Genomic DNA, 23,885 nt, shown 5'->3' on the forward strand with positions numbered 1-23,885 from the left:
GGTTGGAGCAGTTGAACCTTGGGGTCCCTTCCAACTCTACAATTCTGCAAACTTCAACAACATTTCTGTGTGGAACACTTCTGAGAAATCCTGCTGTCAGCATGATTCCGGCTTTCTTCAAATTTCCTCAGATGTTTTGCCCGAGGAGCAGCCTCTAGAGTCCATTGAAAATCCGTTCTCTTGTGAATTTCAGGTGACAACTGTAATGAACTGCAGAACCCCCCTGAGAACTTCCTTCATTTTTACCAAAACTTGTCAGGCTTCCCTTTGAAATTCCTTGGGTGAATCTGCAGTGGAAGAGCCGCTAGATTCCCTTTCAATGTTGCTTTATGACAGACAAAAGAAAATCCTTCTTCACAAAGCACAGTTAAGCTATGGTATTTGCACCCACAAGAGGGAGTGATGGGCACCAATTGAAAATTAGACAAATTTATGAATGATAAAACTTTCAGCAGCTACTAACCACAGTGGCAATGTTCTACCTCCACTGTCATAGGCACTACGCCTTTGAATATCAATTGTGTTGGGTTGCAAGTGTGAAGAGTTCTGTTGCATTCAGATGCTTCTTGTAGAAGAAGAAGAAGAGTTTGGTTTTGATATCCCGCTTTATCACTACCCAAAGGAGTCTCAAAGCAGCTAACATTCTCCTTTCCCTTCCTCTCTCACAACAAACACTCTGTGAGGTGAGTGAGGCTGAGAGACTTCCGGAGCGGAGACGCGAACCCGGTTCCCCAGATTACGAGTCTACCGCTCTTAACCACTACACCAAACCAGCTCTCATAGGCATCTCGCTGGCCACTGTTAAAACAGGATGCTGGATTATATGGGCCTTTGGTCTGACCCAGCAGGGCTCTTCTAGTGTTCTGAATACCAGTCATTGGGTTCATTAAGCAAAAGAGAGCTGTTGCCTTCATGTCCTGCTAAGAGCTTTTCAGAAGCATCTGGCTGGCCCCTGCTGGAACAAAGGATGCTGGCTGGAGTTGGCAGGCAAAAATATAATACATCTTTCTTGGTTGCTTTCAGTAATACAGTGGTACCTCTGGATATGAACACTTCTGGTTGCACATGCATCAGGTTACGAGCTGTGCTAACCTGGAAGTAGTTGCTCCCGGTTGCAAACTTTGCCCTGGGATGCGAGCAGAAATCATGCACCAGGAGGCGCTCTTTCGCTAATGGTGCCTCATTTTAAGAACAGTTTCAGGATAAGAACAGATCTCTGGAACGAATTAAGTTTGTAAACAGAGGTACCACTGTATATGCATTATTATATACAATTCCACCTGATATGCACACGTTGTCCACACTGATTGATTGGAGAACTGCATTGCAAAATTCAGAGAAGTGCAAATTTCAAAGTATGGCTGTGTTTCATAGAATCATAGAAAAGGTACGCAGGTGGCGCTGTGGTCTAAACCACTGAGCCTCTTGGGCTTGCTGATTGGAAGGTCAGCGGTTCGAATCCCCGTGACGGGGTGAGCTCCCATTGCTTTGTCCCAGCTCCTGTCAACCTAGCAGTTCGAAAGCACGCCAGTGCAAGCAGATAAATAGGTACTGCTGCGGTGGAAAGGTAAACAACATTTCCTTGCTTGCTCTGGCTTCCAGCACAATGTTCCATTGTGCCAGAAGCAGTTTAGTCATGCTGGCCACATGACCCGGAAAGCTGTCTGTGAACAAACGCCGGCTCCCTCAGCCTGAAGCGAGATGAGAGCTGCAACCCCATAGTCGCCTTTGACTGGACTTAACCATCCAGGGGTACTTTACCTTTACCTTTACCTTTACCTTTACCTTTACCTTTACCTTTACCTTTACCTTTACCAGAGAATGGTAGAGTTGGAAGGAACCAGGAGAGTCATCTTGACCGACCCCCTGCAGTGCAGGAAACCTTTGCCCGACATGGGACTCAAACCCACAACCCTGAGATTAAGGATCTCGTACTCTACTTACTGAGCTATCCTGGCTCATGAAACATTTTGGGAAGTGTGGATCTGGTAGATTCGCCTTCAGATGCCAACTGAATCAAATTTCTCCCCCATCCCTTCTCTGCTCGTAGCTTCCCTGCCTGCAGAACCCCTGAACAAGGTCTCCTAATAAGCATAATCCCATGGCTGGAAGAGCTTTCAAATTTGCTTGTTTCCCAACAATATGTTTGTTCTACTGTTTTACTGGAATGGGGCGTTTGTAAACAGAACATGCTCCACCAAGACAGCAACCAGCAGCTAATAGACAATTTCACTCCCTCACTCCCCAATTTTATTGCAATTGGCTCTCGAGAAAAGATAAGAACCTTGACATCCATACCAGCAAGCATCAAACTTTGGGGACACGCACGTTGCCCATTAGATGGTTCCAGAGCATTGTTCTTCCTCGGAAGCCACAGTTGGCTGCAAATGTACAAGCTTCCCTAGACGATTTCAGCTCATTTGACAATCCAGATTATAAAATTGGCAGCAAACCAGAGACAGGCTGGTGGTGTGGGGGGGGGGAGAGAGTTGACTGTGCATAATTAAGGCCTTCGCTTCTTCCTTTCCAATTCCCCTTTTTTTCGCTGAGGGGACGACACTTGTACAAAAGACACACAAAGGCGCAGGCCTCGGATGTGCAGGAGTTCATTTAAGAAAATACACCTTTCAACATATAATTCCCTTCCACTCTTCTTTCTCCTCCTCCCTCCCTCCCTTCTCTGTCTTGTTCAGGCTCATTATCTCTTGCTTTCCCTTGTATGGTTTCCTCTGAATCTGAGCTCACAATGACTCATTTGGGGAGCAGGGTGGAGGGGTTGCGGAGACTAAACTACCATGCTAGACTCTGTCCCCAGGGCAGCTTGACAATACTGCCTATTATCTGGCATCTTGAAAGGCTGACTTAAAGGCATGAGTTCGTCAAACACACTTCCTTTCATCCTTTCACCTCCAGGGATGCAAAGCAGAGAGGGGCACAGACAGCAGCATCGCTTGCCTTTTCTTAAAGCAGCAGCAGAGAATTACTTAGGCCCCATCTGTGCTACGCATTTAAAGGACGGCGGTGCCACTTTAAGCAGCCATGGCTCCCCCCAGAGAGTCCTGGGAACTGTACTTTCTTAAGAGGGTTGAGAGGTGTTAGGAGGCTCCTTTTCCCTTCACAAAGCTGCAATTCCCAGAGTTCCCTGGGAAGAGGGATTTATTGTTAAACCATTTGGAAATGTGTAGCTCTGTAAGGGGAATTGGGGGGGGGGGCGGCAGTTCTCCTGAAAACACACCCTCCAATATTTCTCGGATGGAAACAGGGGTGTCCTAAGGAAAAGCGGGACATTCCAGGATCAAATCAGAAACCAGGATGGCTTCTGTAAAATTTCAGTCAGTTTATTAATGCTTGGGTCATAGGTCATTCACATGTGAGATAAATAAATACAATACAAAACCCAACAGTATAAAATCCTGAATAAAAGACTGCATAAAATCACGTTGCTGCATAGAATCATACATAAAATCTGCATCTTTGAAGTACAGCCGTACTTTGGATCCCAAACTCCCAGGAACTCAGACATTTCGGCTCCCCAATGCTACAAACCCAGAAGTGATTGTTCCAGTTTGTGAATGTTCTTTTGGAACCCGAACGTCCGACGGGGCTTCTGTGACTTCTGATTGGCTGTAGGAGCTTCCTGCAGCCAATCAGAAGCCATGATTTGGTTTTCAAACATTTTGGAAGTCGAACGGACTTTTGGAACGGATTCCATTTGACTTCCAAGGTACAACAGTACTGCATAAGTCGCATGTAGCCCATACAGAACTTACATATTGAGAGGGTAAAAATTTAATACAAAATAGGGACACTTGGAGGGTCTGTGACACCTCTCAGCACTCTTAGCAAACGCCACTTCCCAGGATTCTTTGGAAGTATGATATTCCTGCATTGCAGGGGGTTGGACTAGATGGCCCTTGGGGTCCCTTCCAGCTCTACAATCCTATGATTCTATGACTCTTTAAAGTGGCTTGATACATCTTGACATGTGTAGTGTAGGTGGAGGCAGACACAAGCAAGTGGGACAAGCGACAAAATGTTGCAGTATGGAGTGCTCCCTGCTCGGGACTATGGCCACTCTATTCCATTCCCTGCCCCTAAGAGTCTTCCAGGCAGCATTCCAGGGCCACTGAGCAGGCTCAGTACTCATGTGGCTGTTTCAGTGGGTGTCCCCACCCTGTTAAAGTTTTCTCCGTCTCTTTTTCTCTTTAAACCTTGTGGGTTCCCCGAAGCCTGCTGACACATCTTCCTCCTACATAGGGGGTGTCATTGTCATAGGGGCGCATAGTGCATTTCATTAGGGTGTGCACTCACGGATAGATAGGTAGGTAGGTAGATAGGTAGATACACTGGTGGAGGAACGGGAGTACAGAGGGAGCAGACCACCCCCGGCACCACTATTCCGGTAGGGTGACATTGCGGCAGCCCCCCAGACATGCACTGTGCGCACACACACCCCACGCACTGGGTGGCACGCCCCCATGGGTGGCATGTCACGCCCCCAGAACATGCGCCATGCCCCTGCGGGTGGCGCACCACACCCTCACGGGTGGCACACCACGCCCCCGGGATGTGAACTACGCCCCTGCAGGCAGCGTGTCACGCCCCCGGGGGCACCAACTACGCCCCCGCCTGCTCTGTGCCCCCAGTAGCAGAGCATGCAGCTTCACCATTGGATAGATAGATAGATAGATAGATAGATAGATAGATAGATAGATATACTTACAGTGGTACCTTGGGTTACAGACGCTTCAGGTTGAAGAAGAGGAGGTTAAGGGGTGATATGATAGCCATGTTCAAATATATAAAAGGATGTCACATAGAGGAGGGAGAAAGGTTGTTTTCTGCTGCTCCAGAGAAGCGGACATGGAGCAATGGATCCAAACTACAAGAAAGAAGATTCCACCTAAACATTAAGAAGAACTTCCTGACAGTAAGAGCTGTTCGACAGTGGAATTTGCTGCCAAGGAGTGTGGTGGAGTCTCCTTCTTTGGAGGTCTTTAAGCAGAGGCTTGACAACCATATGTCAGGAGTGCTCTGATGGTGTTTCCTGCTTGGCAGGGGGTTGGACTCGATGGCCCTTGTGGTCTCTTCCAACTCTATGATTCTATGATTCTAGGTTACAAACTTCGCTAACCCAGAAATAGTACCTCGGGTTAAGAACTTTGCTTCAGGATGAGAACAGAAATCGCGCGGCAGCAGCAGGAGGCCCCATTAGCTAAAGTGGTACCTCAGGTTAAGAACGGTTTCAGGTTAAGAATGGACCTCCGGAGCGAATTGTTCTTAAGCCGAGGTACCACTGTATTTCAATGAAGGAAGAAGGGAGGGGGAGACAATGACAGGGCAGGCAAATAATGTCAAGCAAGAGGTAAAGATGCAAAAGGCTAACAAAGCAAGAAGCGGAAACAGTTGATCTTTCCTGCAGAGGTAAAGACCCATGTCAAACTGGGCAGAGGCGGGCAGATCCGGAAGGCCAAGGGTGGCGTGGCTCCCTGTCTGTGTGTCACAAAAGCAGCCCCTCGTCCTCACAGATCTCTCTCTCTCTCTCTCTCTCTCTCTCTCTCTCTCTCTCTCTCTCTTCCTCCCTCCCTCCAACAGGATTGCCAGCTGGGCTCTGATGCAGACAGAGCCAGGAGACAGATGCAGGCAGAATCAAAAGGCTGGAATCCCACTCCCGCTTCCAGAGAAAGACTCAGCAGAAGCTGTAGATCCCTTCCAGCCTTTTTCTTCTGCCTTCACCTCTGTCTGTTTGCTTCCTTTGAAACATATAGGTGCACCTGGGCAAACCCAGCACACCCCCCTGGACCTGCCTATGGCTACTTAAGCAATATGGCTCACAGCCTGGACACCGGATATAGGAGCAGCTGAGAGGGCGGGGCAGCGCTGTGCAATGACCTGACAGGTCTCGCCGTCACTTAACTGGAGGAAGATGGGAAGGGACAAGATGGCAAGAATATTGGCACAACAGTTTCATCTGGTTTTGCTCTCTGACACTCTTAGCTGCTTTCTGTTGGACAGTTAAACATTAATATTTCCCAGGGGAGGGAGGGAGGGAGGGAGGGAAGGAAGGAAGGAAGGAAGGAAGGAAGGAAGGAAAGAAAGAAAGAAAGAAAGAAAGAAAGAAAGAAAGAAAGAAAGAAAGAAAGAAAAGAACTCAGACTGACCATAAGAATGTTGGTTGCCTGGAAGCCATGCATTATTCATAGGTTCTAGCATCTTCTGTTTTCTTTAGTTCTTTATGAATCCTGTTTAAATGAAGCTTTTTTAAAAAATAAAAAAGAAGAGTGCTGCATTTCATTTGTCTGAGTTTAAACCTTGAATACACCTCTTTCGTTTCCTTTATTGATCGTCGCCAAAATTGCAAATATAAATTACAGCAGCAGCAAATTAAATGTCCTAATGACTGTATTTAAAAAGAGCACAACACTGTCAATAGCAGATTGGATAAGACACAGAGAGAACTGGACACGACTTCAAAAATTACCTTGTAAATGCAGAAACATTTCCACACCTTGTAGGAAACCAGGAAATTCTCATTTATCCTAGGCCCACAAATTAAAGTCCACTCTATGCATTACCTATTCCAGTTCATGGGATCACTGCCAGACATGCATAGCACTATGTTTGCCTTTCCTGGTGTTTGTTTCTCACTGCTAGTGCATTGGTGTCACTTTGGCTAGGATTTCTCCTCCCAGCCAATCAAATGTCATGTAGAGAGTGCGTCACTAAGCAGCCAATCAGAGCTGGCTATGCAACATCACTAAGGAATAAAAAAAGCCAACTTGGAGGAAGGGCAAGTGTTTCCTCCTTCAACTTGCCCTTATTCTGCATGGGTACTGGACAATCCTATATTATGCCTTGGCAAGCCGGGGATGGTGGTGGTGGTAAGCTGTCCCATAGCTGAGAAAACAAGGATTACAGTAGTACCTCAGGTTAAGAACTTAATTTGTTCCGGAGGTCAGCTGCCACCACACGATTTCTGTTCTCATCCTGAAGCAAAGTTCTTAACCCGAGGTACTATTTCTGGGTTAGCGGACTCTGTAACCTGAAGCGTCTGTAACCTGAAGCGTCTGTAACCTGAAGCGTCTGTAACCCAAGGTACCACTGTACTCCTAAGTCTGTGAGGCACCCTGTGGCACTCTATTGCATTTGAGCAGAGTGCAAATACTTCCGGAGGAATTTTTTCATGGAGGGCTGTGAAAAGTGCAAGGAGCCTTTAGCCATCCAGATGTTGCTGAACTACAACTTCCACCATCCCTGGCCATTGGCGATGTTTGCTGGGGCTGATGGGAGTTGTAGTTTAGCAACATCTGGCAAGCCAAAGGTCTCCCTACGCCTGGGCTAGGATATTCCCGTTAGCATCACACCACCACTTGGATCCTTTCTGTAGGCTTATTGGTTCCAACACTCTCCACGTAAAGAGGTTGCTCATGTTGTTGTTTAGTCGTTTAGTCGTGTCCGACTCTTCGTGACCCCATGGACCAGAGCATGCCAGGCACTCCTGTCTTCCACTGCCTCCCGCAGTTTGGTCGGACTCATGTTTGTGGCTTCAAGAACACTGTCCAACCATCTTGTCCTCTGTCGTCCCCTTCTCCTTGTGCCCTCAATCTTTCCCAACATCAGGGTCTTTTCCAGGAGTCTTCTCTTCTCATGAGGTGGCCAAAGTATTGGAGCCTCAGCTTCTGGATCTGTCCTTCCAGTGAGCACTCCGGGCTGATTTCCTTCAGAATGGATGCGTTTGATCTTCTTGCAGTCCATGGGACTGTCAAGAGCCTCCTCCAGCACCAGAATTCAAAAGCATCAATTCTTTGGCGATCAGCCTTCTTTATGGTCCAGCTCTCACTTCCATACATCACTACTGGGAAAACCATGGCTTTAACTATACGGACTTTTGTTGGCAAATGTCAGGGAACTGTCATCTGAGACGAAGGAGGTGAAAGGGCTCATGGAGGGTGAGAGAGACCACTCAGCGGAGGAGGGGACCAGCAGGGGGAGAAGTGGAGTTCCAAGGGAAAGTGAGTCGGAGGGAGGGCTCAGAGACACTTCAAGCGAGAACAGTGGGGAGGTTTCAGGACCTCCCGTAGGGACACCCACTCCTCGGCGGAAACTGTCACGCCGAGAGTCCAGAAGACGCGTTTCCGTTAAGGAGCTTTTATGCTGGAAGAAGTTCCGTAAACGCCCACTGTCCGATTCTACGAGCGAGTGATGGAGCCATGCTTAAGGAGCTCCATCACAGACAGAGGTTTGGGAACTTAGCCAAACTCTGAGGGATCAGGATTTTACGCACAAGCAGCTCACCATCCCATCACAGCAAAGGTTGCTCATACCCCCTTTTTTAATGCAGGTTGAAATGGAACATATAGATTTCTTCCTCTGCCATCTCCCAGTCCCACCATCATTGCCCCCCCCCTCTTTTCAAAACCTCACTAAAGAGATGTCAAGCGAAGGGGCCGTCCTTCCCAAGGGCAAACCTCAAATGTCATCACTTCAGACAGAATACATTTCTCGACCGCAGAGTAATCAGAATCACTTTTCTGCATGACTGACACTTAGACCTGGGTGCACAAAGGGATCGGCTTGCCAGGTTGTGAAATTGTGGGTATAATAGCCGAGACTCTGATGCACCCGAGGAAGCGCAAAAGCATTTCATTTTGCCGTCTGGTGAGCTTTTAGAAAGAGACAGCCATGGAGAAGCTGCAACACTTTCTATTGCATTCAGGTTCCTTTGAATGAGCTTGCTTGCCTTTTATTATTTGTGCCTCCCACCCCCCCCAAGCCAGAGTTTGGTGCCACCCACCAGGCCTTTCTCTGAACTTTTTATTCGCTGATGTAAAAGAATAACTAAGCATGTGGAAGAAAGCCTCTGAGAAATAGCACTCGTCTTACAGAACAGAGATGGCGGCGAAAGATTCCTGTGTGACGCACAGAAACAAACTTCTAGAGCGCATAAAAGCTCACTTCAAAGGAGAAGCAACGTCTTCTCCAGATCAGATCAAAATCCTGCCCAAGTAAGAATTCCTGACTTCTCCCCATCTCTGCTACCCTCCCTCCCATCCCCAAACGTCATCCCTGCCACCCCACACTCCAAGAACACACTTGCCCTTCCCTTTCTTTATGTATAGGTCAGATTGAGGGCCACATTGCCTTCTGGGTAAACTTCTGTGGGTCACCTGCTAGTGGTGGATGTGGCCAGAGCTAAAAATGAGCAGAGCTAGTTTCTAAACGCACTTGCGCATCCCACTCTGCCCTCCCTCCAGACAAACAGGAGGCATTATCTGAGTTCAAGGACATATTCCAGCCAGGCAAAAACTCTCAAGGAGAGGGAAAAGCAGAGGTGTGGCCACAGAGGGATGTGGACTGGGGACAGTGGTGTAGCATGGGGGATCCCACAGGGGCAGTTCCCCTGGGAGCAAAATTGCTAGGGGGCACAAAATTTCAACACCCGGTGTTGCCTCAATACAGCTTCACACTTCTGTCACTGGGCTCCATTGAAAACAGCTTCTCCAAGCGAACCATGAAGTTACCTCCCCAGACAATGGAACAACTCTTCTTTTCTTATCTCTGCACCTGTGATCTCCTGGGTGATGCGGATGGCAGTAGGCAGTTGAATGCACATGCACACTCTGGCCATTTCCCTCCTTCCTTCCCACCCCTCCACACTGCCCCAGGCACTGGCAACCTATGCTACAACACTGCCTAGGTAGAGTACTGAGGGCCAGATTGGAGGCCTGGGGGTGTGCATTCAGCTCCCAGCTCCGAGGCTACCCAGCAGGGAATGCAGGCCTCAGGCTAAAGAAGATTCACCATCCCTGCCTTAGAAAGACTTGGTCCATTCCAAGCCCTTCCATGGTAGTTTCCTTTACTACTAGAGCCAGTGTGGTGTAGTGGTTAAGAGCGGCAGTCTCGTAATCTGGGGAACCGGGTTCGCATCTCCATTCCTCCACATGCAGCTGCTGGGTGACCTTGGGCCAGTCACACTTCTCTGAAGTCTCTCAGCCCCACTCACCTCACAGAGTGTTTGTTGTGGAGGAGGAAGGGAAAGGAAAATGTTAGCTGCTTTGAGACTCCTTTGGGTAGTGATAAAGCAGGATATCAAATCCAAACTCCTCCTCTTCTTCTTCTTCTTCTTCTTCTTCTTCTTCTTCTTCTTCTTCTTCTTCTTTCTTCAGCCTTCCCTTCAATGCAGGCCCAACCCAAACACAATTTAAACTAAATTAAAACTGTGTTATCTTGGAGCTGCCTAGCTCAATGCTATCTTGACCAGAAGCCCCTCCCAAACACAAGCAGTGGTGAAGAAGGGTGGTGGTGATGGGATAGACTACATTAAGCTTGAAAGATTGACCAACATGAAGAATCCAGGTCAAGGATAAAGGCTGGCACCAGCACCTGGCATTCTCAGACAACTTCCAGGGCCCAGACATACCCAACAGAGCCCTCCAGTGATGGTAGTTGCTCACCCCACTTACCTGTTCCACTGACCATACACTTATTAGATGGCAGAGGCCAGGTCTGGCAAAATATCTGCCATTTGAAATTTCCCACAATTCATTGGGCTCAGCAATGTGAAATTGAGACTTTGAGAGGACCCAAATGACAGGTGTTATGTGGCTTCCTGCCACAGATCATGGCCTGCAATGGTATACCTCCTGGGGGCCAATAATTATATCAGAAAGGAGTGGTGATGTCAGAGGGGACCTCCCAGACCGCACATTGCCCCTTCTAACCTTGTCAAAGACTTTGCAAACAATGTTCAGTTAGGGATTGGTGAGTTTGTCAATGGTTGCTCATTTTTCCAATCTTAATTTCACATCTACACATTTTCACATAAGTTTGTGAATTATTCTGAAAAAAGTGTTCATGAAAATTCAACAACATTTTAGTGCAAATTTCTCCTAATGGACATGTGTGTATGTGTTTGTTTTCCCAGTGCACATACTTCTGCAGAGTATCTTTTCCTAATATAACACATGTTTAGTATTAGATGCACTTTACCCTAATAGATGCATTTTTGTTCATGTTACTTAGCAAAACTCAGAGAAGCTCACATTTCCAATGATGGCTCTCTTTCCATCCATGCATTGTTTCGGAAAGTTCAGATTTTGGTACATTTATTTTTAATGTGCACTGAAATGAATTTCTCTCTCTTACATTCAACATTACGAATGAGATCAAGCTAGTTTACAATAAATCTGTTAAAGGTTTGTCTTACTGCGCTTACGTGGGTCGTATTTTTCAATTTCAACCTGGTAGCCATATCCCAGACTCTTCCTTTTTTAATAAAAAACAACAACAGCTACAACTGTGGAATAGTGAGAGGACAACCTTGTCCCCGCGTTCTCATTTATGGCCACTTGCCATTTTCTCCCTGCTACTAACAGATGGTTTATTAAAAACTACTCTTTGGGAACTCTTCCACAGCTCCCTCTGAGCTGTGATTAGCATCCAGGACTTGGACGAAAAACAGAGAAATGCGTTCAGCTTTCATGTAAGTTGAGTAACTGTTGCATAAAAATCCCCACACCCTTCTTGAGCATGAAGATTTAGATGGAAAAATAAAAATATTAAAAATAAATGGAAGTTCATGAAAATATGGTTCAGCTTTCATTTCATTTCCGTTCCCTTTTCTGTTAAAATAAAATAATTCAGAATTCTGAATACCGGAGAAAAGGAGAAAGACAGAGAATCATGTAATGTAAAGACCATCAAACCTTCTTCACTCCTTCCCCGTGACAAGTTCAAACAAAGGAAGCCCAGAAAAAGAACTTTCTTTTTTCAAGACAACACGATGCTGCTATTTATGGACCGGTAGGAGAATTAGAGCTGAAGTAATTAGACAAACAATGAAGTTTGAATAAATGGATGTAATTATTCCAAAAGGTGGCAGATTGGCAGTCCTGAAGATGGAAGAGCTGTGCTCTGTCCATTGAAGAGAGAAAACCTGGCAAAAAGCTGAACTAGAATGGAATAACCTTCATCCATGTAGTCCTGCCAATTTCTTGCCTGCTCCAGATGTTTTGCTCACATTAAGAAGTCCTGCACCTGTCCCGTTCCACAGACACTCAGACCCTGACTCACAAGGAACATTGTTAGGTGAGGAGGCCACGTCACTAGAACCTTTGCACCCCAAGCCTTTGAGAGTAAACCTTGTTCATTTATTTGGGTGGGGGTGGTAAAGTTCAATACTGAAGTGTTTTGTTGATGTGAGAATTGAGTAGATCAGGCATAGGCCCTCCAAATGTTTGGGACTACAATTCCCATCATCCCTAGCTAACAGGACCAGTAGTCTGGGATGATGGGAATTGTAGTCCCAAACATCTGGAGGGCCAGAGTTTGCCTATGTCTGGAGTAGATGGAGTAATGTAGTTGTAAGGAAATCGCCAAGGGACAGTGTTTGTGGATTGTGGGTTTAGATTAGTGTTGTGTGCTGTGAATTAGGAATGGGGGAGAAAATCGAATGAGTTCAGATTTCAAGGTGAATTTATACCTCCAGAAACAATAGATGAACCTAAAGTGGAAACCAAGCCTTATAAGTTGAAGGTGTTGGCATGCACCCAAGGAAACAATAGGCAGGCCCCCAGCTGGCTCCAGCCCACTGGCGGGTGTGCCGGGCGAACTCCAGTCCTTGGTGCAGCATAAATCTGCGGCACAGGCTTTAGAAGCCTGTGCACGCTATTCAGCAGAGAAAACGCTGTGCAAACAGAAGTGGCATGAGAGGCTGTGTGAGCATATATACAAGCAGGTTTTATTCAGCATAGATCAGGACAAAAGGAAACATGTCTGATCTTCTTCATGTCCAAAGCAAAACAGAAAGCTATCCACAAATGGAAGTTCCCAGCATGCAATGCTGGTGTGTGTTACAGGCATGTGACATGCAACAGTCCCACGTCTGTTCCTTAAGGTGGAATAGAACATCCCAACAGAAGGAGCTGGGTATGTTTATCCTGGAAAAGAGGAGATAGCCATCTTCAAATATTTCAAGGGCTGTCACATAGAAGATGAAGCAAGATTGTTCTCTCCGGCTCTGGGGCATAGAACTTGAACCAATGGCTTCAAGTTACAAGAAAAGAGAGTCTGGCTAAACATCAGGAAGAGCTTTCTGACAGTAAGAGCTGTTCAACAGTGGAATGGACTCCATCAGGAGGTGATGGACTCTTCTTCCTTGGAGGTTTTTAAGCAGAGGTTGGATGGCCACCTGTCATGGATGATCTAGTTGAGTTCCCAGCATTGCAGTGTGTGGGACAAGATGACCCTCAGGCTCCCTTCCAACTCTACAATTCTATCATTCTATGAAGCATAGCCATCTTCTGAAATTCTCACTTTTCCCCATTTTGCTGTGCAATTCTCCAGCCAAAGGATGTATGAAAATGCATATGCCAAAGGTAAATTTGCATGAAAATAACATGCAAAAATGCATTTTAGGGAGGAAAAAGGCGGTGCAAAAATGTGTTGATTAGGACAAACAGACATTAAAATAACGGTTAATTTCCACGAGAATCATCATTGTTGTTGTTGCTTGCAAAGTCCTCAACCCAACATGCCTCAGGGTGCTCACCACTATCTAAGGCTCTTACTTCCCTTTCTCCATGTGATGTAGCAAACCCAGCCCCAAATAAAGTTGAGAGGAATACTCTACACACATGTCTCTCCATCAAGGCAAGCAAGATCCATTGTCACTGTTCAAGGATACGTTCCACCTGGGGTGGGGGCACTGAGGGGGGTCAGTAAGGGATTGGCCCATGGGAAAGGGGTGGCAAAACCCACACTGCTTGTAGGACTGGAGGGTGCAGTGCCAAAACAGTGAAAAATGAAGACTCGGGAGAATGTCATCCTTCTGTAAACCTGACCTGGTAGCAGATGGAATGCGGGTCTTTTAAGATTAGTGCCACATGTTTCCGATAGGCTGTTCCCATTGCCAGTCTGGCCTCCGCATTCTGCACCAGCTAAAGTAGGGGTCAACAAACTTTTTCAGCAGGGGGCCTGTCCACTGTCCCTCCGACGTTTTGGGGGGCCGGACTATATGGGGGGGGGGAATGAACGAATTCCTATGCCCCACAAATAACCCAGAGATGCATTTTAAATAAAAGGACACATTCTACTCATGTAAAAACATGCTGATTCCCGGACCATCCACGGGCTGGATTTAGAAGGCGATTGGGCTGGATCTGGCCCCTGGGCCTTAGTTTGCCTACCCATGAGCTAAAACTTCCAAGCCAAACCCTAGGGCGGCCCCATGTAGAGCTTGCTGCAGTAATCCACTCACCTGGCAGAGATGAGAGGAAATTCTCCCTTCAATACCACTATTAAAAGCACAGAAGCACTGCCCTGACTCTCTCTCTCTCTCTCTCTCTCTCTCTCTCTCTCACACACACACACACACACACACACACACAGAGCACTGCCACTTGGCATTCCCCTGGAATTCACACTCAAATACACACCAGCTGGTTTCTATATCCAGTCTAGCAATTACACAATTTGGGCAAGTCAAGTTAGGTTAGGCTGCGAAATGGTGACTTGCCCAGAGCTATGTGATCTCTATGGCTGAGCAGAGAGCTGAACTTCACCTTCCAACCTCCACGGTCAACACTCTCCAGCCACTAATTCCAAAACACGAGGAGGAAATTAATAAGGTAGAATTTCAGGACGGTATCAGGGAGATAGAAGTCCTCCTTTCCTCCCATGCAAACCTGTCTGCCCTTTAGCACTCAGACACATGGCTGTGTTGCCTCTACAAGAATAAGAGTCCATGCCCAGCTAAGCTATATATCACACACACACAAAACAAACTCTGGAATCCTGCAACAAAAAGCACAAATGATGGGGAAACTTCACAAGAAAGAATTTTTCAAACTATAATGAATATGCTTTGTCATGAGTCCCACTAAGGTATGTAACAAAGTTCCTCAATAAAGATGGAGAAAGAACTAATGTGACCAGATTTTGGGGCGGTTTTAAAGCTTAGACTCTCACTGTCAGAGCACTTAGAAGTGCTGCTATTATCTCTAAGTGGTAGAGCTTCGTATTAACCAACAGCAAGGCAAGGCAATTTTGTGGAAGGACAACCTGTTAACACTTATCCCTCACCCAGAGGAGGCACTTACAGAATAAAACAAGAATTTTTTTATCTACATTCAATGTAGCTTAATGGTTACTCTGTTAAGGCACAACACTACATTTCAGATAAGCACTCTTTACACAACTTTCTTAAATTTCACACTTTAAACCTGTGACTGAATAGACTAATTTCTCTAATAATGGCTATGGGTCTTATACTACCAGTAAAAAGCTCCCTGCCCATTCTAGGACATTTCCTTTCCCCTCTGGGTTGCCCTGCTTAGCTAACACCTAATTCGGCCCTAACCAGGCTCAAGACTTATCCCTATCTAGGTAAAGGTAAAGGGACCCCTGACCATTAGGTCCAGTCGTGCCCGACTCTGGGGTTGCGGTGCTCATCTTGCTTTATTGGCCAAGGGAGCCGGCGTACAGCTTCCGAGTCATGTGGCCAGCATGACTAAGCCTCTTCTGGTGAACCAGAGCAGCGCACAGAAACGCCGTTTACCTTCCCACCAGAGCGGTACCTATTTATCTACTTGCACTTTGACGTGTTTTCGAACTGCTAGGTTGGCAGGAGCAGGGACCAAGCAACGGGAGCTCACCCTGTCGCAGGGATTCGAACCACCAACCTTCTGATCGGCAAGTCCTAGGCTCTGTGGTTTAACCCACAGCGCCACCCGCGTCCCTGATTCCTATCTAGGTGCTTTCAAATCTCTAACTATCTTGACAGACAAGCCCTATCTGACAGTTTAACCACCAGGTTCTAATTCCCTTCTCTGTCATAATTGGATGAAACTCCTTCCAACCCTGATTGGTCTCCAAGTCACTAGGAGGCTGACTTAGGGTATTGTGGCTGGGTCAGTGGCGAGAGGAGAAGGTGGCGGCAATGGCAGTATGGACAGTGGAGAGGCAGCCCTGGCTCGGCTCACATTGTAAGGAAGAAGGTGCAGCTCCACCCACAGACCAGCACCATGCTCTGCTCAGCTCTAGGCCTCTGCTGCCTCCTCAATATTGCAAGGGCCGAGTCCCCTGCTAAACATTTTTGAGGGAGCTGAAGACACTTAAGCCCTATGGAGTTGGCACCTCAATCAAGACCCAAGCACAAGAGCAGTAACATTACTGTCTCCAGCCTTTGAGGCAGAGCATAGTCATCATGGCTATCAGCCACTGATAACACATCTGCTTAAAAGCCCCAGGGAAGGAGAATCCGCTGCCTCCTGAGGAAGTCTGTTCCACTGTCAAACAGCTCTTACTGTCAGAAAGTTCTTCCTGATGTTTACTTGGAATCTCCTTTCTTGTAACTTGAAGCCATTGGTTCGGATCCTACTCTCCAGAGCAGGAGAAAACAAGCTTGCTCCATCTTCCATGTGGCAGCCCTTGAGCTATTTGAAGATGGCTATCATATCTCCTCTAAGTCTCCTCTTTTCAGGCTAAACATGGTTTTAAAACCATTCAAGTTGGTGACTATCACTACTTCCTATGGAAACAAGTTCCATAGTTTAAACCCGGCTTCCTCAACCTCGGCCCTCCAGATGTTTTTGGCCTACAAGTCCCATGATCCCTAGCTAGCAGGACCAGTGGTCAGGGATGCTGGGAACTGTAGTCTCAAAACATCTAGAGGGCTGAGGTTGAGGAAGCCTGGTTTAAGCGCTAGGTGAAGAAGGACTTTCTTTCAGCGGACCTGAATCTACCAGAATTCACTTTCATGGGATATCCCCAAGTTTTAACTTTATGAGACAGGGGTAAAATCTTTTCTCTACTCACTTACTCGATGGTTGTTTAAATAGCTCAGGCAGTGGTTGTACCGGTCTGTTGCACTTTATGCCGAGTAAATCCTATTTAAAATGAAAACATGTAATGAGAGATTCCTTAACCCCATTTCCTTCCTCGTTGTCAGTGCTATCAGAGACAGATCGTTTCTAACTTTGCATGTTAAGTACGACAATTAATTGCATTACTGCGCTGAGATGAGACATAAAAGGGAATTAATAACAGGGTTTAGAAGAAAGGATTAGAATGGACATTTTGTACACTGGAAATGTATTAGTCAGTTAACTCTGGATTGCAAATATTAGACAAGGTTAATATTTAGCTTAAAGGTAAACCCAAGTATGGTTTTACTGATTAGAACAAATTGTTCCCTTAAATGATCTGCCTCTGTCTTTTCGATAGCTAGGGGAAGCTAGTAATGATATACTAAGCTTGGTATGAGATCAGTCTGCAACTTTGTTTAGGATTTTACCAAGGTATTTGCCAGGAAGTCTGATAATGTGACATTAAAATTAATTAGAAGTCTACCACAGCTGGTGGTGAGACAATTTCCCTGCCCCCTGGGGGAATTCAGGCCTCTTCTTCACCATACATTTAAAGCAGTCTCATTGTACTTTAAGCAAGCAAGACATCCTTCCAAGAATGAAAGGAATGGTAGCTTGTTATGGCTGCTGAGAGCTGTTAGGAGACCCCTGTTCCAGTCAGCAAGCTATAATTCCCAGAGAAGAATATTGACTGTTAAATTCCCAGAGAAGAATATTGACTGTTAAACTCCTCTAGAAACTGCAGCTCTGTGAAGGCAATAGGTGTCTCCTAACAACTCGCAGCACCATAAACAAACTGCATTTCCCAGAATGCCTTGAGGTAAGCCACAGCTGTTTGAAATTGTATAATAGTGATTTTAATGTATAGTGCAGATGGAGCCTCAGTGAAACCGTGCTCCTCAATTACTCTGCTTAAGAATAAGTTGAAGGGTTTTTTTTGGGGGGGGTTATTTGCACACATCTCTACTGAGATAATGAGGGTGATCCATGCATGCCAAAAATGGAAGCAAAACAACCCATACCTGAGCACCTCTTGCAGTTATTTGTAAGAATAGAACCCTGTTAGCCAATGAATGACTCTTACAGTGCAGTCGGTTGCATGCCTAATCAAAAACAAGCCTCAGTGAGACATAGCAGAATATACACACACATTTTTAACACTCGATTGGTGTTGTTTTTAGCATCATCAGAGTTCAAGGATGCATTGCAGCCAACAACAGTGCTCAAGGAGGGTAATGAGCAAAGCCAGTGAGAGTGTTGGCCTTGGAGGCATGGCTTGGGGCAAGTCCAGAAGTCCAGCTAGGAAAGGCTGCATTCTCCCTGGGGCCTGAGCTCCTTCTCGCCTGGAGCATAGGATTGCAGCCCTAGACATTCCCCAAACCTAGAATTATTGTGAGTCTGTCTGCTGAAAATGGCACAAGCAGCAGGTCATATCCAAAGTTGTGGGAATGTTCAGATGCTCAAAAGCTTCATGGATTTTCTTTTAAGTGTAGCTATGAATTCCCATTAACGCCAGCAAGATAACGGGCCTTTTCCTTTCTCTGCCCTCCTGCTCCAAGCACTTTTGGTTTCCCTGGTTTTAACCAAGCTCACACTGACCCTTTGGAAATGCCTTAATTTAGAAATAAAGCAACCCTATTATACTTATCTCCCAAGTTCACCTGAAAGCTTTCATCCATGTCTGTAATTTACTGAAAAGGGTTATACTTTAGAGCTACCCAAGGCTTCTCATTGCAGTCAGACATACTTGAGTTAAAGAGCTCTTGATATATTTTTCTTAAAGCCTCCTTTTTTAGAAGTGCTAAGACTCTGTAATAACGAAGAAGGTTGGAAGACTAGGTTCCCGAGTCCTATTTCCAGTCTTCCCATAGACTATTTTTGATCTTCGGTAACCTCAAGGAACTACGGTGCTTTCTGATGATTCAAGATGCTCCAGAAGGAGCTCAAGGAGAACATAACAATCAATTAGAATGAATAATACTATTATTCTCTTCTTGGTTGAAAAGTCTCCTTGCATTGAAGTGAAGGCACAAGCATGAAGGGTGGCATGACAATTTGCAAGTCGTTGTGCTACCCTTATAGAAACTTCCCACTCCACCCCAAGTTTTGCTTGAAATTCCTCAGGCGTTTCATTCAAAGAGGCGCTTCCACATTCCTGGGGAAAATGGCTGAAGGTAAAATTCAAAGGGTACGCAGGTGGCGCTGTGGGTTAAACCACAGAGCCTAGGACTTGCCGATCAGAAGGTCGGCGGTTCGAATCCCCGCGATGGGGTGAGCTCCCGTTGTTCGGTCCCTGCTCCTGCCAACCTAGCAGTTCGAAAGCACATCAAAGTGCAAGTAGATAAATAGGTACCACTCCGGCGGGAAGGTAAACGGCGTTTCCGTGCGCTGCTCTGGTTCGCCAGAAGCGGCTTAGTCATGCTGGCCACATGACCCAGAAGCTGTACGCTGGCTCCCTCGGCCAGTAAAGCGAGATGAGCGCTGCAACCCCAGAGTCGGTCACGACTGGACCTAATGGTCAGGGGTCCCTTTACCTTTGCCTTTTTAAAATTCAAAGACCACCTAAAGTAGAAGTGAGGAACAGCAAACATCTGAAGAGTCCTACTGGATCAGGCCAATGGCTCATCTAGTCCAGCATCCTGTTCTCACAGTGGCCAACAAGATGACTGTGGCAAACCCACAAGCAGGATTCAAGCACAATATCACTTGATTGCCTTACCTCCATGAATCTGTCTAATCCTCTTTTACATTGGTAGCCATCACTGCCTTCTGTGGGAGCAAGTTCCATCATTTAACTCTGTTCTGCATGAAAAAGTACTTTATTTTGTCTCTCCTGAATCTTCCAACATTGGAAGTCCACAATTTATTGTACTAGGAGAGAGAAAATCTTCTCTATCCACTTTGTCCATGTCATGTTACCTGTCACTCACATCTTCTCTAAATGAAAATGTAGGAGAACCTACATTGTCACCATAACTCAGCAACTGAGTTGGCTATTAGTATAAATTGGGGGTGGAGAACTTTGGTCCTCCAATGGGTTGCTGGATTACAACAGAGGTTGTCAACCTTTTGAGGCCAGTGGGCACATTTGGAAATTTGAAAAAGAAAAAAAATGACATGCGTGTCACTCTAAAACTGGCTGCCATGGGGTCATAGCATGACATAAAATGGCTGCCATCAGGTTTGGCATAAGGAAGTCATAAAATGCTTCAGGAATCCCCTCCCCATCAACTGGGGTTCAGTCTGTTCAATCAACTGGCCCTCACCACCTTTGTTCACAGAAAGAAGCTCTTTACACCTTTTCTCTTTTCAGAATGCAAGGCAGGATGAGTGTCCAATCCTGGCACCCAATGAAATATGGGCATGTTTTCAGTTTAGGATTGTTCAGTTGAGGAGATGTTGGGCTAATGCAAACAGAAACTGAGCAGGAAGAGCAAAAGTCTCTCATGCACTATGGATTTTTGAAGGGATATTCACTAAAATATTTTGAGGTACTTCTGGGCACACCAGCATCCATGGGACCTCTAGCCTACATCTCACACTTTCCCTGACCATAGACCAGGCTCCTCACCACTGAACTAAATATTTGCAGAATGTAAAACAAAAACTAACATGAATTGTCTGAGTGCTAAGATCTTCATTAGAGACCTTGCTCTAGTCTTCTCCAATTTTCGGTGGTTAGTCTGATAGCTTGGGCCCTTCCACTGTCAGAAACTGTATTTCTGAAGGATTTATTGTGACCTTGTGGTCTGGAATGCTGCTATGTAGTATACCAGGTGGCTTGCAAATGTGTGAATTTCTGCCACAACCATAATTAGCACTGATAGGAAGGGCATTTGGGGGCCTGTTGATATGTTAGATGGGTTCTGGGTAGGTAGGAGGTGGGTTGATAGGGAGTTATTTTCAGTTCGGGTTAAATTCTAAGCAGGATAGGAATTCAGGGATTCATTATAGGCAGAAATATAGATTCCTGAGTTTCAACATTTAAATCCAGGGACTTATGGCCCTTGAGATGTTGATCTCATCATCCCTGATCATTGGCCATGCTGAGTGAGGTTGATGAGAGATTGAACACATCATTTGGAAGGCTCCAGATTCCACATCACTGATTCTAGCTCAGGTAGTGCTAAATAAAATAAAATACAATAATAAAATAAAATAAAATAATAAAATAAAAATGGTGCTTTAATTGCTGACCAAAGCACAATTTATTTTGCTTTCATTTTTTTTGCAGCTGACTGATTCAGCATCTATACTTTTGTGCCTCTGTGTGTGATTAGCACATCTTGTTAATCGTCCATGGAAAAGAAAAGGTCTCTTTTAAAAATTAAAAATAAAGCCTTCTGTTTGGAAGCTGTATTTTTGTTGGGTGGCGGGACAAAATCTTTTCAATATTCCAACTGATACATCACATTAGACACATTGAATTGGATTGCATCAGCAATGTTGCATTACACTGCATCACTAGAGTAATGTGGTGTGACGGGCTAGCAATGCAACCTGTCATCTGGAAAATTGGAAAGATGTGATTTCCTGGACAAAATGCTTTTGAAGTATTGGGGTATTTCCCCACCCCTTGTCATTGAGCCATTGTGAAAGGGTGAGAGTGAGCTTTTTGATGACCTCCTGAAATGTCCTAACATCTTCTTCCCCAAAACGCCTTGGATAATTTATATGTAAATAAATCTTCTCCGTCCACAGATCCATTCTTACAAACGAGGAGACATAAGAAAGAGGGAAATTCTTCTGTGTAGATAGAATAAATATGTGCTGATTGCTTAAAGCCCTAAGCCATTGAAGAACCTCAAATCAATTTCATTCGGAGCTCATATTGCATTCTGCAAAAATTACAAAATACTCCCAGGTTGTGTAGTCCCTCTTTTTTTACTTGATGATAAATTTGGTGTGACTTGCCACTTGTTTCTTTTCAACCAGATAAAAGGGGTAGAGAATGGCTCCCAGAGGATGTGTATCTCACAGTGAACATCCCCCAAGATAATTCCTCACCCACTAAATGGGGACAGACTACTGCCAGCAAATAACTCCAGTGAACAAAAACTCACACTGTCTGGCCATATGCTTTTGAAGCAGATTCAAGGTGCTTTTATTAATTCACAAGGCCTTTAACAACTTGGGTCCAGGAGACCTCAAAGACCAGCTGATTCCTTGTACCCTGCTCAATCCCTGAGAACTTCAGGGGAGTTGCTGTTAGTGGTCCTCCATGAATCATATCCACCAGGAGCCATGCATTTAGGTCCAAATTTGCAGAACTCCCTTGCAGTTGAGGTCAGTCAGGCCCTCTTCGTGTTGAATTTCCAGAAGACTTTTAGTATTATTATTTCCGAAGGTGTTTTTTCATTGAACTCTGATTTTATAGCTTTAACTCTAATTTGGTAGGTCAAAGGTTCCCCATCCCCCCATAGGAGGGATTTTGTTTATGGATGGATATGTGTGCCATCCTTTGAAGGGGGCGTCCCCAAAGGTTACAATGCACAAACACAATTAAATCATTTCATTGGTCTCCACTTCCACTTCAACAAAATAAAGGGTTTTCTTCCCTCCTCCACAAAGTTGTCTGGTACTTGCTGATTTTATTTGACATTATTTTGTTATACGGCTTCTTAAATGAATCCCGGCTCTGCTCAGACGGGAGAAAAGTCTATAGAAGTAGCTGCCCTTGTGTGTGCAGATGTGCTAGTAAATTGGAGAAGTTTGAGTTTTAGTGGCTTATTTTAGTGCAATCTGCTAAAGAGATAAGTAGAAGCAGATGTGCATGGCTTATGAACTACTGGACAGTTGCGAGTGGATTTGAGAACAATTTGAGAGTCACTCAAGCATATGCTCCCAAATCGCGTGAGGATAGAGAGAGTTCCCCCTGACTTTAAATAGTCTTTGTAAGTCTACAAATAAGATCAACGTTCCAAGATCCAATCTATGGGATCCTTCCACTATTACCCCAGTCACATTTGAGCCACTGTTTCGTAAATAGAAAGAAACCACCTGGTTGAGTGACAGTACATATGACACAGTCATGAGAGTGGGGTCTGAACACACCTGTTTGGACATCAATTATATGATTGGGAGAAGAGAAGGGGAAGGAGTTTGGTTCACACTTGAATGCAAACCTACCTAGCATTTGTTGTTGTTTAGTCGTTTAGTCGTGTCCGACTCTTCATGACCCCATGGACCAGAGCAGGTTTGTCATTGCTTTTCTCCCAGACAGCATCTTAAAAAGTAGAGACATCACCTTGCCAACAAAGGTCCGTATAGTAAAAGCTATGGTTTTCCTAGTAGTGATGTATGGAAGTGAAAGCTGGACCATAAAGAAGGCGATCGCCGAAGAATTGATGCTTTTGAATTATGGTGCTGGAGGAGACTCTTGAGAGTCCCATGGACTGCAAGAAGATCAAACCTAGCATAGCATTTAAGGAGCTCCTATGTGGAGTCAGAGGGACGCAGGTGGTGCTGTGGGTTAAACCACAGAGCCTAGGACTTGCCAATCAGAAGGTAGGTGGTTTGAATCCCCATGACAGGGTGAGTTCCCGTTGCTCGGTCCCTGCTTCTGCCAACCTAGCAGTTCGAAAGCACGTCAAAGTGAAAGTAGATAAATAGGTACCGCTCTGGCGGGAAGGTAAACGGCGTTTCAGTGCACTGCTCTGGTTCACCAGAAGTGGCTTAGTCATGCTGGCCACATGACCCGGAAGCTGTACGCCGGCTCCCTCAGCCAATAAAGCGAGATGAGCGCCACAACCCCAGAGTCAGTCATGACTGGACCTAATGGTCAGGGGTCCCTTTACCTTACCTATGTGGAGTCAGAATCTGTCAGATACAGGAACTGCTTCACCATCTGCCTCTTCAGACTTGAGGGGAATGCAACACTGGAGTTCACAAACCTCACCTGTGTTATCATGGATAGGATTGTAACTGAGTGACATTTTTCAATTCCCCCTTCACTTGCTGTGTTGCTCCTGTGTTAATAGATCACAGGGAGACATGTTACATGCTGACTGCGGTTCAGTG

The 23,885-nt window shown here is 45.6% G+C and overlaps 1 long non-coding RNA gene across 1 annotated transcript; it reads left to right on the forward strand.

The window, feature by feature from the left end:
• The first annotated feature begins 2,249 nt into the window (after positions 1 to 2,249).
• LOC310749039 lies at positions 2,250 to 6,056 on the forward strand. Its single transcript, XR_014541450.1, has 2 exons — positions 2,250 to 2,469; positions 5,923 to 6,056. It is a non-coding gene; the product is annotated as an uncharacterized lncRNA (long non-coding RNA).
• Positions 6,057 to 23,885: the final 17,829 nt, after the last annotated feature.

Source organism: Podarcis filfolensis (assembly GCF_964270895.1).
Source record: "Podarcis filfolensis genome assembly, chromosome: 14".
In the NCBI taxonomy this organism is placed as follows: Eukaryota; Metazoa; Chordata; class Lepidosauria; order Squamata; family Lacertidae; genus Podarcis; species Podarcis filfolensis.